The sequence below is a fragment of the Natator depressus genome, chromosome 13 (genome assembly GCF_965152275.1).
Source record: "Natator depressus isolate rNatDep1 chromosome 13, rNatDep2.hap1, whole genome shotgun sequence".
NCBI classification, from domain to species: domain Eukaryota; kingdom Metazoa; phylum Chordata; order Testudines; family Cheloniidae; genus Natator; species Natator depressus.
This window is the reverse complement of record NC_134246.1, coordinates 40,154,729-40,169,393: the sequence shown is the minus strand read 5'-3', so window position 1 is coordinate 40,169,393 and position 14,665 is coordinate 40,154,729. Positions and strand designations below refer to the sequence as shown.

General features: G+C 44.8%; 2 pseudogenes; both read right to left on the bottom strand.

Moving 5' to 3' along the window:
* Nucleotides 1–1,976: 1,976 nt before the first annotated feature.
* Nucleotides 1,977–2,807, bottom strand: LOC141997171 (olfactory receptor 6M1-like; annotated as a pseudogene).
* Nucleotides 2,808–11,601: 8,794 nt separating this feature from the next.
* LOC141997170 (olfactory receptor 6X1-like) lies at nucleotides 11,602–13,228 on the bottom strand (annotated as a pseudogene).
* Nucleotides 13,229–14,665: the final 1,437 nt, after the last annotated feature.

Genomic DNA, 14,665 nt, shown 5'->3' with positions numbered 1-14,665 from the left:
CTCTCACTGAACACATTTTTCTCTTTGCATGAACTTCACCCCCGCCGTAAGGACAGTAAAGGGGCCAAACATCACTGGAGTCCCACATCAGTCCTCAAAATATGGGGTCCCTGGTGAACAGGCCCTGTTCTAGGTCTTGTCTAAAGGGTTTTACATTTTACCCTGAGAGACACAGGGCTTTGCTGTCTGCAATTTTAGCTTGTGTTCTTCAAATCAAATGGTGATCAGGGAGCAGCATGGTTTGTTCCTTAGGCCACTGGAGCCGGAATCAGGAAATGTTGGTTCTGTTCTTGGCTGTGGCACTGATCTACAGTGTGAAATTAAACAACTGACATCCCCTGTCCCTGATTCCTTTCTTGCGCTTCTCTGTTTAGATTGAAATCTGTTCAGTGCAAGGCCTGTCTCCTGTGGTGTGTATGGGCAGCACCCAGAAACTGGGACCTTGTTCTTGGTTGAGACCCTTCAGGTGTTACTAAAATGCCAACAATAATGACGAATGAATTTGAATGGCAGAAAGGACCCGAACGTGAGACCATCCCACCCGGTGGGTCCTGCATCTGGCTGAAATGTTGCACTCCACATATTAGGAGCATGGAGGACAGGGTCACAGAGTTTTGAGGCCAGAAACACCATTCTGAGAACATTGTGCCCCTCTGCGTGACACACGTCGGAGAACCCCACCCCAGTCATTTCTGTAACAAACCCGAGACTTTTGTTGGAGCCACAGCATATCATTTGAGCGACAGTATATCGATCTGATATCGGTGACAGTGCTGGACAGGGAGGGAGGCGATCTGGACTCTTATCCTCATCTGCCACCAGGCTGCAATGGCCGGGAGTGAACATGGAGTCCTGGGGTGCAGTGGTCTCCAGAGGGCAGCAGAACCTGGGTTCCCCCACTGCCTGGTGCTTTCTTAACTAACCTTAGCAGACAGGAAAATGATTTTAAGAGCTGCTCTCCTATTGTTGTACTCTGTACAATTTTAGGGGCTGAGAATTTGAATGAAAGACCCTACCAAAATAAAACTGTCTTGCAATTAATAGCTTTGAAGTGCCTTGTTTGTCTGAGGAGTTTTCACCCTTCCATTCAGAATCTCAACTAACCATACCATCTGAGCGAGAGAGCTTAAGAGTGACTATCCTATTGTCATACTGTGTGCAATTTTCAAGGGATAAGAGTTTTATATTGATAGAGTCTTTCATTCAAACTGAATTTATAGCTTTGAAGTTTTCCTGAATTCGGTGTTCTGAAAGGACATGACTATCACCAGGCAGCCTTAATTGTGCATTTTTTTTACATTTAAACCATTTGCAGTAAAGTCTGTTACCTCTGTCATATTTGTTTTCTGTTCATCTATGAATAATAGTAATAAAGCACTTTATCACCTAAGCACTTTATTATTATTACAGCAGGGTGTTTGAACACGATCCATTGTCATACTGAGAGAATGGGACCGAGGTGCCCTGAGTCATTTTTGAAAATGGGAGCAATGTAATATTTTCAAAACACCTGACTGACTGGAGATCCTGAGCGCCAGATTTGTAAAAGTATAGAGACCACTAATGCTCATTGAGTTCAATGCCTTATTGGAGTTAGGGACAGATTTTCTGAAGGTAACTGGGTGCTTAAGTCCCATTTTCAAAAGTGTCTTGGGCATTTGAAACCTTTAATTGAAAAACAATAGAAGTTAAGCTCCTGATTATCTAAAGGGGCAGATATTTTTTTAAATACATGGGTGCATAGTGATGCAGATAGTCACTTAATGGGATTTTCAAAGCAGCCAACCCATACTGAAATCCTTTTGAAAGTCCCACTAGGCATGTATATGCACATTTAGTTGCCACAGTTTTTTTTAACAATCTGACTCTAAGTCACTTTTAAAAATGGAACTTAGGATCCTACGTCATTTTGATGCATCTGAATATCCACTTCATTCCTTGGTCTTTGCAAATGATGAATCACCATATAAAGTTTTTCAGACTCTTTTGAAGAGAACCACCCTTTCCCATCTGAGCATGTCTTTAAAAACATCTCTTACTTTCTCATTCCTGAGGCTGTATATGAGTGGGTTTAGCAAAGGGGTGACCACTGCGTGAAGAACAGCTGCTGCTTTGTACAACCCCGATGAGTGGCTCTTTTGGGGTAATAAATACATGAAAATGGAACAGCTGTAGAGGATGGACGCCACCGTGATGTGAGCTGAGCAAGTGGAAAATGCCTTTTGCCTACCAGTGGTGGATGGGATGTGTAAGATGGTGGTGATGATACACACGTAGGTCACTGTTGTTAAGAACAAAGAGCTAAGCACCACAGTGGAAGTGTATAGGGAGCTCATCCATTCAATGAGATGTATGTCTGTACAAGCCAGTTTAAAAATGGGTCTTATGTCACAAAGAAATGGTTAATGACATTGGGGCCACAGAATGGCAAGCGGGACACCAGAATGGTTGGGCAGAGAACTGATATAAAGGCTGCCAACCAAGTGCCATTAATCAACTGGAGAGTCAACTTCCCGTTCATGATGATGGGGTAATGCAATGGCTTACAAATAGCTGTGTATCTATCAAAGGACATCACGGCTACCAGGATATACTCTGAGGCCATAAGGAAGAAATAGAAATAGGCTTGGGTGAAACACCCACTGAAAGAAATAGCTCGGTGCCGACATAAGATTAATCATTGTTTTGGGAAGGATGGCCGTGGTGAACCATATCCCCGAGATGGACAAGTTGCAGAGAAATCAGTACATTGGATTGTGGAGGTGGTAATCACTCCACACCAAGGCTATGATCACTATGGTCCCCATAAGCCTCAGTGTGTAGTTCACCAGAACCAGAAGAAGTAGGAAGACCAGGATTTTCAATCTGGAGTTGCCCAGAAATCCTACTATGATGAATTTCTTCACTCTGGTTTGGTTCTCAGTCTCTGTGGCTTCATTTCTCACTCAGCTGCATAAAGAAGAGAAGGAAGATACAATCAGCATGACTTTTTATTTGAAAAAAAATCCACTTTCAATTATAAAGCAGTAAAAGGGAGTTGTCCAGCTCTCCCTGAAATTCAATGGGATTTGTGCGCTTACTTTCTTTGGTGTTGCTTTTTTTAATGTAATAATGATCTGAGATGGATTAATAATCTTTGATGAAATAATTCCAAATAAGACTGTTTTTTGGCCATGAATAATATAACCCTCTACTATTCTATTCTATTCTATTCTATTCTATTCTATTCTATTCCTTTCAGTTACTGATCCATTCAGGACTTTGTCCCCTCATTGTTAAATATCTCCAGTTATGGAGATATCCACCACTGCTCTTGGGAGAGTATGTAACCCTACAAAACACCTCAGTAGTAATCTGAAGACTTTTTTTTTGATTGAAGTGAGCAAGAACAAATTCAGATATGTGGAGAGAACATAATAGACTAAAGCCATATGATGTGAAAGGCTGCCACAAACTTCCTTCCTAAGAAGAAAATCTTTAATAAGAATCCCTAACTCGTAAACAGCACTTTTCAACTGTAGACCTCAAATCACTAAACAATGTTTAATGTATTTAACCTCTCTGCCCTCCTGTGAGGTGGAGAAGTGTTGCCACCCCCCTTTTACAGACAGAGAAGCTAACTGACATGCCCAAAGTCACCCATGAAGTCTGTGGGGGAACAGAGAATTGTACCTCTGCCTCCCAAGACCTAGGCAAGCACCTGACCCTAACCACTGGATGATCCTTCCTTTAGGTTGTGTTTTATTACAACCTGTGTGTCCTTAAACAAATAGCTATCAGTGTAGTTCAAGAAGTGATCTGCATTTCAGTATTTTAAAATGTTCACAATGCCTCAGGTTTCCTACTTTTCATCAACAGAACATGCATGGGACTCCTGAAGGAGACGCAATGTGCAGAACTGTTGGGAGCGGGTTCTGACACTCCGACTCTGATTGAGCAATACCTCATTGCATGGGTGGGTCTGCGAAAGAGAACAGAACTGCTAGTGCAGTACAGTGATACTAAACCTGGGATTTTCAAGGAATACCCACTTCAGGTCAATGGACATTGGACGCTGAAGTGAAACAAAGAAAGATCATAATCTATCCCTTGGTTTGTCAAGTGTCATTCTTAAAATACTCTGTTCTTTTCCAAGTGCAACAAAGATAAGAATTTCATAGCAGCCTAGGGTATGGGGCTGACCAATTCCTACTCATTGTAATTGGAATTGGGTGTTCAAATATATTAGGTAGTTTTGAAATCTCAGCAAAAAACCACAAATGTAATAAAATTGTAAATATAGTAAAAATAGTAAAACATGACCTGAAGCTGACCGCCCCACAGCTCCACAGGGCTCCGCTCTGCCTTCTCACGAATGACTCTGCTCTGCACAGCTCGGCTCCACTCGCTGTCTCACGAACGCTCCGCCAGCCTATCCACAAACAGCACCACTGCACTGTAGATCTTCTAGTTCCCCACTACTTGACACAGTGCTCAGTGATTTCAGCTCATAGTAGTGGACCTTAGGGCTGGTGCACCATAAGGCCAAAGTAAATTCAGCACAGCACTGTAGGAAGACTCTTAATAGACCCAAAATTAGCTCTGACATTCCACAGTAGAGAGAGACAAAGGTGCTATTGGTGTTTCAGGCCCTCATAAAGGGGCCCACACAACCAGGTACTAATGCCTATCTTAAGCCTCTCTCCATTCACAGAGTTTTGGAACCCATGTCCCTTGCCTAGCGAGTGCTACTTAGTTGATGGTGAGTCCCTCCATCATAACAAAAGGCCAAGTGCAGTTCCACTGTCCTTGATTCCCATAATCAGCGTAATAACAATTTATTCTTCCTGCCCCAATAACAAAGACACTGGGGATCCCACAGCAGCCAAAGTGACCATTTGGGCAGCTATGGCCTCATTCTAGGCAGGGTGGGTGTGCCTATGCAAATGAGATCAGCCCCTGAAGTTCTTTTCCACAACTTGCCACACCTCACCACCAGATGTCAGGGTGGAGCTCATCCTGACTCTGCTTACATCTGCAAAGGAAATATCTTTAAAATAAACTTTAAGAAGTTCATAAGCAGTGTTTTTCTTACTTTGCCTTTCTACATATTTCAGTTTTTATTGAGGGAAATGTTTTTGGTTGGTTTCCGCTTGTGGGGTGAAATTGACCTTTGTCGACATTTACCTAGTTGCACAGGAGGTCAGAGGAGATGATCAGAGTGGTCCATTGTGGCCTTGGACATAGTGAATCTATGAAACAGAAAATATATCTCATGTGGGCCGATCTGGGTGCAGAGGTAATGGAGCCAGGGCTACTCAACTGCATGCTCCTTCCCCTGGGAGGAGGTGGAAAAGCAGGATGGGGGATTGGCAGAGTCCTGCCTCCATTCCCCTACTCAAAGGTCACTGTAGCTGATGTTATGGACAGGGAGTTATTTAGTGCCTGTAATTTCCAGCCATAAAGGCCTGATGCAAACCCACTAAAGCCAATGAGAATCCTTCTGGAATTGTAAGAAGAGGAATTGGATTAGACCCTGTATCACTGGGAAGATGAAGAGAGCAAAGGAAGAGCTGTGACTCAGAACCGTAGCTCCGAGGCACAACGCCTCCCAGGGTTAGCCCTAGGTTAGTGCAGATCCTTTCAGGGTTGTGCCTAAAATAAAAACCTAACTCATTGTCCTCAAAGGAAACACTGGAAGGGTGAGCGACTCCCCGACATGAGCAAGCGGATCAGAATCTGGTCCCAAGTGTCCTGCTGCTTTTATCCCCCTCCGCTTCTGAAGACGATGAGTGTTTATGCAAAGTCTGTGGGGAACTTCCTGTTTACAAGCCAACCTCTTTTCCCCTCTCAAATAATCACGTCAAAACAGCAGGGCTGTGACCTGCTTTTACAGCTCAGAATATCGACTTTTAGTTTGGCTGCAGAGGACAGTAAATATGAGGCATATTTTAATTTATCTTTGCTTGATGGCACTTTGCCCAGGTAAATGGAAAACACAGGGGATTCGTGTGATTCTGGGGTATTAGAGATAAATCTGGAATGTCAATATTTATGATATACTTTTCCACAGGTGTCCAGTCGGAGGTTCAGCTGGTCCAATCTGATGCAGAAATTAAGAAGCCCGGCGAGTCTGTGAAGCTATCCTGTAAAACCTCAGGGTTCACTTTCACTTCTGTCTACATGCATTGGGTCAGCCAGGCTCCCGGGAAAGGTCTTGTTTGGGTAGGAAGAATTAACCCTGCAGATAGTGAAACAAAATATTCCGAGTCCTTTAAAGGGAGGTTCACCATTACCACAGATAATTCCATCAGCACTGCGTATCTGCAACTCAACAGCCTGAGAATAGAAGACACCGCTGTGTATTACTGTGCTAGACACACACTGAGAAGAAGCTTATTTAAAACCATGCAAAAACTCTCAGTAGAGAGGAAACACAATATTGTAGACTGAACATATGCTACAGCCTTGCCAGGTCATACATCTACTGCTTATCCCCTGTAGGGCAGTGGAGGGTTATCTACTCTACGGCGTTCTAGTCTAGTCTATTCTGTTCTTATCTTCTTCAGGACGCAGTTAATTTGTTCATAATTATGTGGAATCCATCACTTTCCTTGGAAGATCATTCCACCTTTAAAACATCTGAGAAGTGAGACGTTTTTCCTTGAGTGCACTGAAAAAGACAGAATGAAGAGATAAATCAATATGAAACTGAGGGAATGCCACAGAAAGATTAACATACTTTTAAAGTTTTCCCACAACATTTTTATGTGAGGAAAACATTTTACTTAAAGTCCGTCCGTCATCAAAGAAAAGAAAATTAACATAATTTAAAGATAGCGGTGCTGGTTTATATTGCTTTAAAACTATAGACTGTCTCACCTGTCATGATTTTCATAAACAGAATCCACAACTGATACATTGAAAATTCCTAAGGGATCTGCTCCCATTCAGAGGAGTTGGGGATCCAAATCCTTAAGGGAGTTTTGGAAATCTCGGTCAAGTTACACCTGGATGCCTTTCTGAAAGATGTGTTTTAATCAAAGACAAGGAACTGGGCTAAATGCAGGAGCAACTGGAGGAAATTCTCTGGCCTGTGTTACACAGGAGGTCAGGCTAGATGATCCCAGTGGTCCAACCTGGCCCTGGAAACAATGAATCTAGGCAACAGAAAATATATCTCATGTGGGCCAATCTGGGAGCAGAGGTATGAGACAAGGCTAATCAGCTGCTTATTCCTTCTCCCAGGAGGTGGAAAAGCGGGACTAGGGATTGGCAAATCCTTGACTCCACTCCCCTACTCAAAGGTCACTTTAGCTGATGTAAGGGACAGGGAGTTATTTAGTGCCCATAATTTCCAGCAGTAAAGGCCTGATCCAACCCCACTGAAGTAAACGAGAATCCGTCCATAACTGACCTAAGAGGAACTGGATTACACCCTGGGAAGACGAAGGGAGCACAAGAAGAGGTGTGAATCAGAACCATATCTCTGAGACACAACGCCTTCCAGGGTTAGCCCTGGGCTGGTGCAGATCCTTTCAGGGTTGTGCCTAAAATAAAAGCCTAACTCATTGTCCGCAAAGCTTCCACTGGAGGGGTGAGCGACTCCCCCACATGAGCAGGCTGATCAGAATCTGGGCCCAAGTGTCTTGCTGCTTTTGAGTATTTATGCAAAGTCTGTGGGGAGTTTCCTGTTTAAAAAGCCAACCTCTTTCCCCCTCTAGAATAACCACATCGAAACAGCGAGGCTGTCACCTGCTTTTCCAGCCCAGAATATCGGTGTTTGGTTTGGCTGCAGAGGATAATAAATATGAGGCATATTATAATTTATCTTTGCTTAATGGCAGCTCATCCAGGTAATTTGAGAACATGGGGGATTCAGAGGATGCTGGAATAATGGGGATAAATCTGGTGTTCCAATATTCATTATATGCCTTCCCTACAGGTGTCCAATCCGAGGTTCAGCTGATCCAATCTGGGGCAGAAATGAAGAAGCCCGGAGAGACTGTGAAAATATCTTGTAAAACCTCAGGCTTCACTCTCACCGACTACTATATGTATTGGATCAGGCAGACTCCTGGGAAAGGACTGGTTTGGGTCGGAAGAATTGACCCTGAAGATGGTGCTACTAGCTATGCCGACTTCATGAAAAACAGAGTCACCATCTCGACAGAAAACTCCATCAGCACCGTGTATCTGCAACTCCGCAGCCTGAGAGTGGAAGACACGGCTGTGTATTACTGTGCTAGACACACAGTGAGAGACACCTAGTTCTAGCCCTGCAAAAACTCTTGGCGTGGGGGCAGCAATACCTCATATACTTTTGGCATGTGAAAATCTAGTCGGGTTATATCTATTCTATCCTCACTAGGGTGCAGTGTAGATTCATCCCTTAGACACAGATACATTTTAGCTGAGTTTATATTAATTCAGGGTTTGGTCCCATCATTTGATTGTTTTTGAATAATGATTAAGAAATTTAGGATTACAAGCATTGCAAGGGAATACCAACAAGGCAATTATACACGTATTTAATGACTAACAAACAGTAATACGGACTATGTCTCTGTATTCTATCAATGGCTATGTATAGGAAAAGACAGTTTTAGAGAAGAGAGAAAAAGTGAAAAATCTCAAATTATTCCAGGAATTATAGAGGAGAAAGAGAGAATTTTGTTTAAAGTCATGTGGGAAGAATTCAGATACAACAGAGAGAAAGAGAGGGTGTGTGTGTGGAGATAGATAGAGTGGGAGTACGAGAATAGATAGCCAGATAGATAGATAGATAGATAGATAGAGGGAGTGCCTGGGGATAGATAGATAAATAGAGGGGGTGCATGGGGATGGATAGATAGATAGATTTGATTAGATTTGATTAATTTAATAGAAATTGGGTGTCCAAATCCCCTTTCGCAGCTTTGAAAATCTCAGCCGAAGCGTACGTCTCCCCTGACGGCAGCGTGCAGCAGACTCACACCACAGGGCCGGCTAGCAGAGGTTTAAGCAGCCGTGTAGATGGTGAGGCCCAGCTTTGGCGGGTGGAGAAGAAGAAAGTGCCCCCATGCCTTCGCCCCCAGAGCATATACCCTATGCAGGCTCTCCGCACACCCGGGCAGTGCCGTCCACCTCTACACTGCGACTGGTAGCGTAGTGTCCCTCTGCCTCCCCACCGCCAGGGCCTGACACTGTGGTGTGGCAAATCTAGATACAGCCGGCCTTGTACTGCGGCAGGTCGCTACACATGCAGTGCCTGTCCCCCACGGGCCGCCCTCAGTGTAGACGTCACCTGAGCGTCTGCGACAGCTGCCTGCTAAAACAGCCACCCACTAGATGCCTGGTTTTAGAGCTGATGATAATCCTTGTTTCAAACCTCAGTGACCTTCCTAGAGGGGCATTACCATGAAAGGGCAACTGCTCCCTCCAGGAAGCGTAGCTGGAGGGCTGTGCAGGTACCAGAAGATGCATAATGGGCTTCTGAGTCTAGCAAGCTGCGAGCAAACCTAGGACTTGTGTCTACCCCCACCCCCCAATTAAAAACAAATAAACAGATAAAAATCGTGACTGAGCAATGTAATGGGGGCCACCAGGAAGGTTTCAGTAGCTTCCTCACCATAACACTGGTGATTTCACTGAAAAATACACCCAAGTTACTGACATAAATATAGTTCCAAGGATGAAATTCCCCTTGATGTATAGGGCCAGCACAAGGTCTGTGAAATACTTAATCCTTTGATGTAGATGGGGCTGTTCCACTTTGTGTGAATAATCAAATATTCATTGGGACAGAGAGAAAAAGACTGACTCTATAGTATGGTGGTTTTGGCACTCATCTGGAATTTGGGAACTCCAGCTTCAAGTCCCCAGTCTGCATCAGGATTTTCCATATCACAGGTAAGTACCCTAATTACCAGGCTAATGGCTATTATGTAAGAACATTGGAACATAAGACCGGCCATACTGGGTCAAACAAAAGGTCAATCTAACCCAGTACGACAATGGCCAATGCCAGGTGCCCCAGACGGAATGAAGAGAACAGGTCATCATCAAGTGATCTAGCCCCTGCCGCCTACTCCCAGCCTCTGGCAAACAGAAGCTAGGGACACCATCCCTGCTCATCTTGACTAATAGCCATTGATGGACCTATCCTCCATGAATTTATCTAGTTCTTTTTTGAGCCCTGTTATAGTCTTGGCCTTCACAACATCCTCTGGCAAGGAGTTCCACAGGTTGACGGTGCGTTGTGTGAAGAAATACTTCCTTTTGTTTATTTTACACCTGCTGCCTATTAATTAGATTGGGTGACCCCTACTTCTTGTGTTATGAGAAAGAGTAAATAAGACTTCCTTATTTACATTCTCCACACCAGTCATGATTTTATAGACCTCAGTCGTATCTCCCCTTAGCTGTCTCTTTTCCAAGCCTAAAAGTGTGGGTTTGCTTTCAGAAAGTCCAGCCTGGACATGCGCTGAGTCTGTTTGACTGCACTCCTGAAGGTCATGGGGCTGAGTCTCGCTTGATCTCATAGTGAACAGAGAAGTCTGGTTCACCCATCTGCAAAATGGGTACCTGATCCCTTCGGTTAGGGCAGTGGTTCTCAAAGCTGGTCCGCCGCTTGTTCAGGGAAAGCCCCTGGTGGGCCAGGCCGGTTTGTTTAGCTGCCGCGTCTGCAGGTTCGGCCGATCGCGGCTCCCACTGGCTGCAGTTCGCTGCTCCAGGCCAATGGGGGCTACAGGAAGGGCGGTCAGCACATCCCTTGGCCTGCGCCGCTTCCTGCAGCCCCCATTGGCCTGGAGCAGCGAACCGCAGCCAGTGGGAGCCGCGATCGGCAGAACCTGCGGATGCAGCAGGTAAACAAACTGGCCCGGCCTGCCAGGGGCTTTTCCTGTACAAATGGTGGACCGGCTTTGAGGACCACTGAGTTAGGGCATTCAAAGGCATGTCGACATGACGCTGGCTCCTCACTCCCCTGTGTACTGTTAGCTGTGAAACTGATGTGCCTTAACTGAGTGAGCCCGATGATCCAGTGGCTTGGGAGAACTTCTGATGTCAGAAACCTTCCTGGGAAAGTTTCATTGGAACAAATGTGTTTTCACAGAATATTTTGGTTTTGATGAATTGGCATTCCCCAATAAAAAAAAAATGTTTAATTGAAAAATTCCCGACCAACTCTCATGTTTATCCCATTCTAGTGGTTAGTCAACCTAAGACGATAACAGCTCTCCGGTAAGGCAGTAGCAAAAGCTCAGGCTTTTAGCGTTGCGGGTTCAACTCCTGCTGATGACTGTGATACACAGGCCTTGTGCTGCCCGTCTGAGCTGTACGGTTCTTTGTCTCACTTAAATCCTCAGCACTGGCTGTGTAGGGGGATGCATTGGTTTGATTAATATTTGCTGGCCCTCTGCAGAGCAAGTCAATCTTATTCTGGTATTTATAACTTGAGTATCTCCTGGTCACCTCATGTAGGCTGGGATTTTCAAAGCAGCCTAAGAGATTTATGCACGCTAATCCCTTTGAATTAATGTGCTTGATTCCCTTAGGCTTCTTTGAAAATTCCATTCTTAGCAACTAGGTTTTTTTCCACCATAGAAAAGCAGCCAGGCTTCAGGAAACCCATTTTTTTGCTCACAGCATTCCAGATGCCGCCTTCACCTTGTTGTTCCTTATCGTGTAAATAAAAGGGTTCAGCAAGGGGGTGAAGACGGTATTTATCACTGACACCACCTTGTTGAGCCTGAACGAGGAATGCACACTGGGCCTCAGGTACATAAACATAACAGCCCTGTAGAGTATCGAGACTACAGTCAGCTGGGAAGCGCAGGTAGAAAATACCTTCTGGCGCCCTGTTGTGGAGGGGATGTGGAGGATGGTGGTTATTATACAGATTAAGGATACCATGGTGAACATCAAGGAACTGAGAATAACTGTGATTGCAACCAGGAAACCCAGTAACTCAATGGGGCGGGTATCAGTGCAGGCTATTTTTAAGATCAGCCCAATGTCACAGCAGAAATAGTTGATGATGTTGGAGTCGAACAAGGGCAGCTGGAAGACCAGAATAGTTTGGAAGAATATAGCCCTGAAGCCCCCGAATCAAGCCCCTTGTCATAAATATAAAGGGAAGGGTAAACACCTTTAAAATCCCTCCTGGCCAGAGGAAAAACCCTTTCACCTGTAAAGGGTTAAGAAGCCCAGATAACCTCACTGGCACCTGACCAAAATGACCAATGAGGAGACAAGATACTTTCAAAAGCTGGGGGTAGGGAGAAACAAAGCCTCTCTCTCTCTGTCTGTGTGATGCTTTTGCCAGGGACAGAACAGGAATGGAGTCTTAGAACTTAGTAAGTAATCTAGCTAGATATGCGTTAGATTCTGATTTTGTTAAATGGCTGAGAAAATAAGCTGTGCTGAATGGAATGTAGGTTTCTGTTTTTGCGTCTTTTTGTAACTTAAGGTTTTGCCTAGAGGGATTCTCTATGTTTTGAATCTGATTACCCTGTAAGGTATTTAGCATCCTGATTTTAAAGAGGTGATTCTTTTACTTTTTCTTCTATTAAAATTCTTCTTTTAAGAACCTGATTGCTTTTTCATTGTTCTTAAGATCCAAGGGTTTGGGTCTGTGTTCACCTATGCAAATTGGTGAGGATTTTTATCAAACCTTCCCCAGGAAAGGGGGTGTAGGGTTTGGGAGGATTTTGGGGGGAAAGACATTTCCATACGGGCTCTTTCCCAGTAATGTACCAGTTAGACGTTTGGTGGTGGCAGCGATAAAGTCCAAGGGCAAAAGGTAAAATAGTTTGTACCTTGGGGAAGTTTTAACCTAAGGTGGTAAAAATAAGCTTAGCGGGTTTTCATGCAGGTCCCCACATCTGTACCCTAAAGTTCAAAGTGGGGAAGGAACCTTGACACCCCTACAGACAGCTGGAGGTAGACTTTGCTGGTCATGATTGTGGCGTATAGCAAGGGTTTGCATATGGCCAGATAGTGATCTAAGGACATCACAGCCAAGATGAAGAACTCAGTGCTGCCCAGGAAGAAATGGAAGAAAGCCTGAACGAGGCAGCAGTACATGTAAATTTTAGTCTCAACTGCTGCAAAGGTCTCTAGCATTTTGGGAACCATGGCGGTGGTGTTACCAGATCTCCAGGAATGAGAGGTTGCTCAGGAAAAAGTATATTTGGGTGTGCAGCTTGTGACTGGTCCTCACGATGATCACAATAAGGCCGTTGCCTATGATGACCAGGATGTTCATGAGTAAAATGACTGAGAAGAACACAATGTGAAAACCATGACCAATAGGGAAGCCCCAGAGAATGATAGAATCATAGAATATTAGGGTTGGAAGAGAACTCAGGAGGTCATCTAGTCCAACCCCCTGCTCAAAGCAGGACCAACACCAACTAAATCATCCCAGCCAGGGCTTTGTCAAACCTCACCTTAAAAACTTCTAAGGAAGGAGATTCCACCACCTCCCTAGGTAACGCATTCCAGTGTTTCACCACCCTCCTAGTGAAAAAGTTTTTCCTAATATTCAACCTAAACCTCCCCCACTGCAACTTGAGACCATTACTCCTTGTTCTGTCATCTGCCACCACTGAGAACAGCCGTGCTCCATCCTCTTTAGAACCCCCCTTCAGGTAGTTGAAGGCTGCTATCAAATCTCCCCTCACTCTTCTCTTCTGTGGACTAAATAACCCCAGTTCCCTCAGCCTCTCCACGTAAGTCATGTGTTCCAGTCCCCTAATCATTTTTGTGGCCCTCCGCTGGACTCTCTCCAATTTGTCCACATCCTTCTGTAGTGAGGGGACCAAAACTGGATGCAATATTCCAGGTGTGGCCTCACCAGTGCCGAATAGAGGGGAATAATCACTTCCCTCGATCTGCTGGCAATGCTCCCAATAATACAGCCCAATATGCCATTGGCCTTCTTGGCAACAAGGGCACACTGCTGACTCATATCCAGCTTCTCGTCCACTGTAATCCCTAGGTCCTTTTCTGCAGAACTGCTTCTTAGCCAGTTGGTCCCCAGCCTGTAGCTGTGCAAGGGATTCTTCCTTCCTAAGTGCAGGACTCTGCACTTGTCCTTCTTGAAGCTCTTCAGATTTATTTTGGCCCAATCCTCCAATTTGTCCAGGTCACTCTAGACCATATCCCTACCCTCCAGCGTATCTACCACTCCCCCCAGCTTAGTGTCATCTGCGAACTTGCTGAGGGCGCAATTTATCCCATCATCCAGATCATTAATAAAGATGTTGAACAAAAGCAGCCCCAAGACTGATCCCTGGGGCTCTCTGCTTGATATTGGCTGCCAACTAGACATCAAGCCATTGATCACTACCTGCTGAGCCCGACATCTAGCCAGCTTTCTATCCACTTTATAGTCCATTCATTCAATCCATACTTCTTAACTTGCTGACAAGAATACTGTGGGAGACTGTATCAAAAGCTTTGCTAAAGTCAAGGTATACCACATCCAGCACTTTCCCCATATCCATAGAGCCGGTTATCTCATCATAGAAGGCAATCAGGTTGGTCAGGCATGACTTGCCCTTGGTGAATCCATGCTGACTGTTCCTGATCACTTTCCTCTCCTCCGAGTGCTTCAAAATGGATTCCTTGAGAACCTGCTTCATGATTTTGCCGGGGACTGAAGCGAAGCTGACCGGTCTGTAGTTCCCTGGGTTCTCTT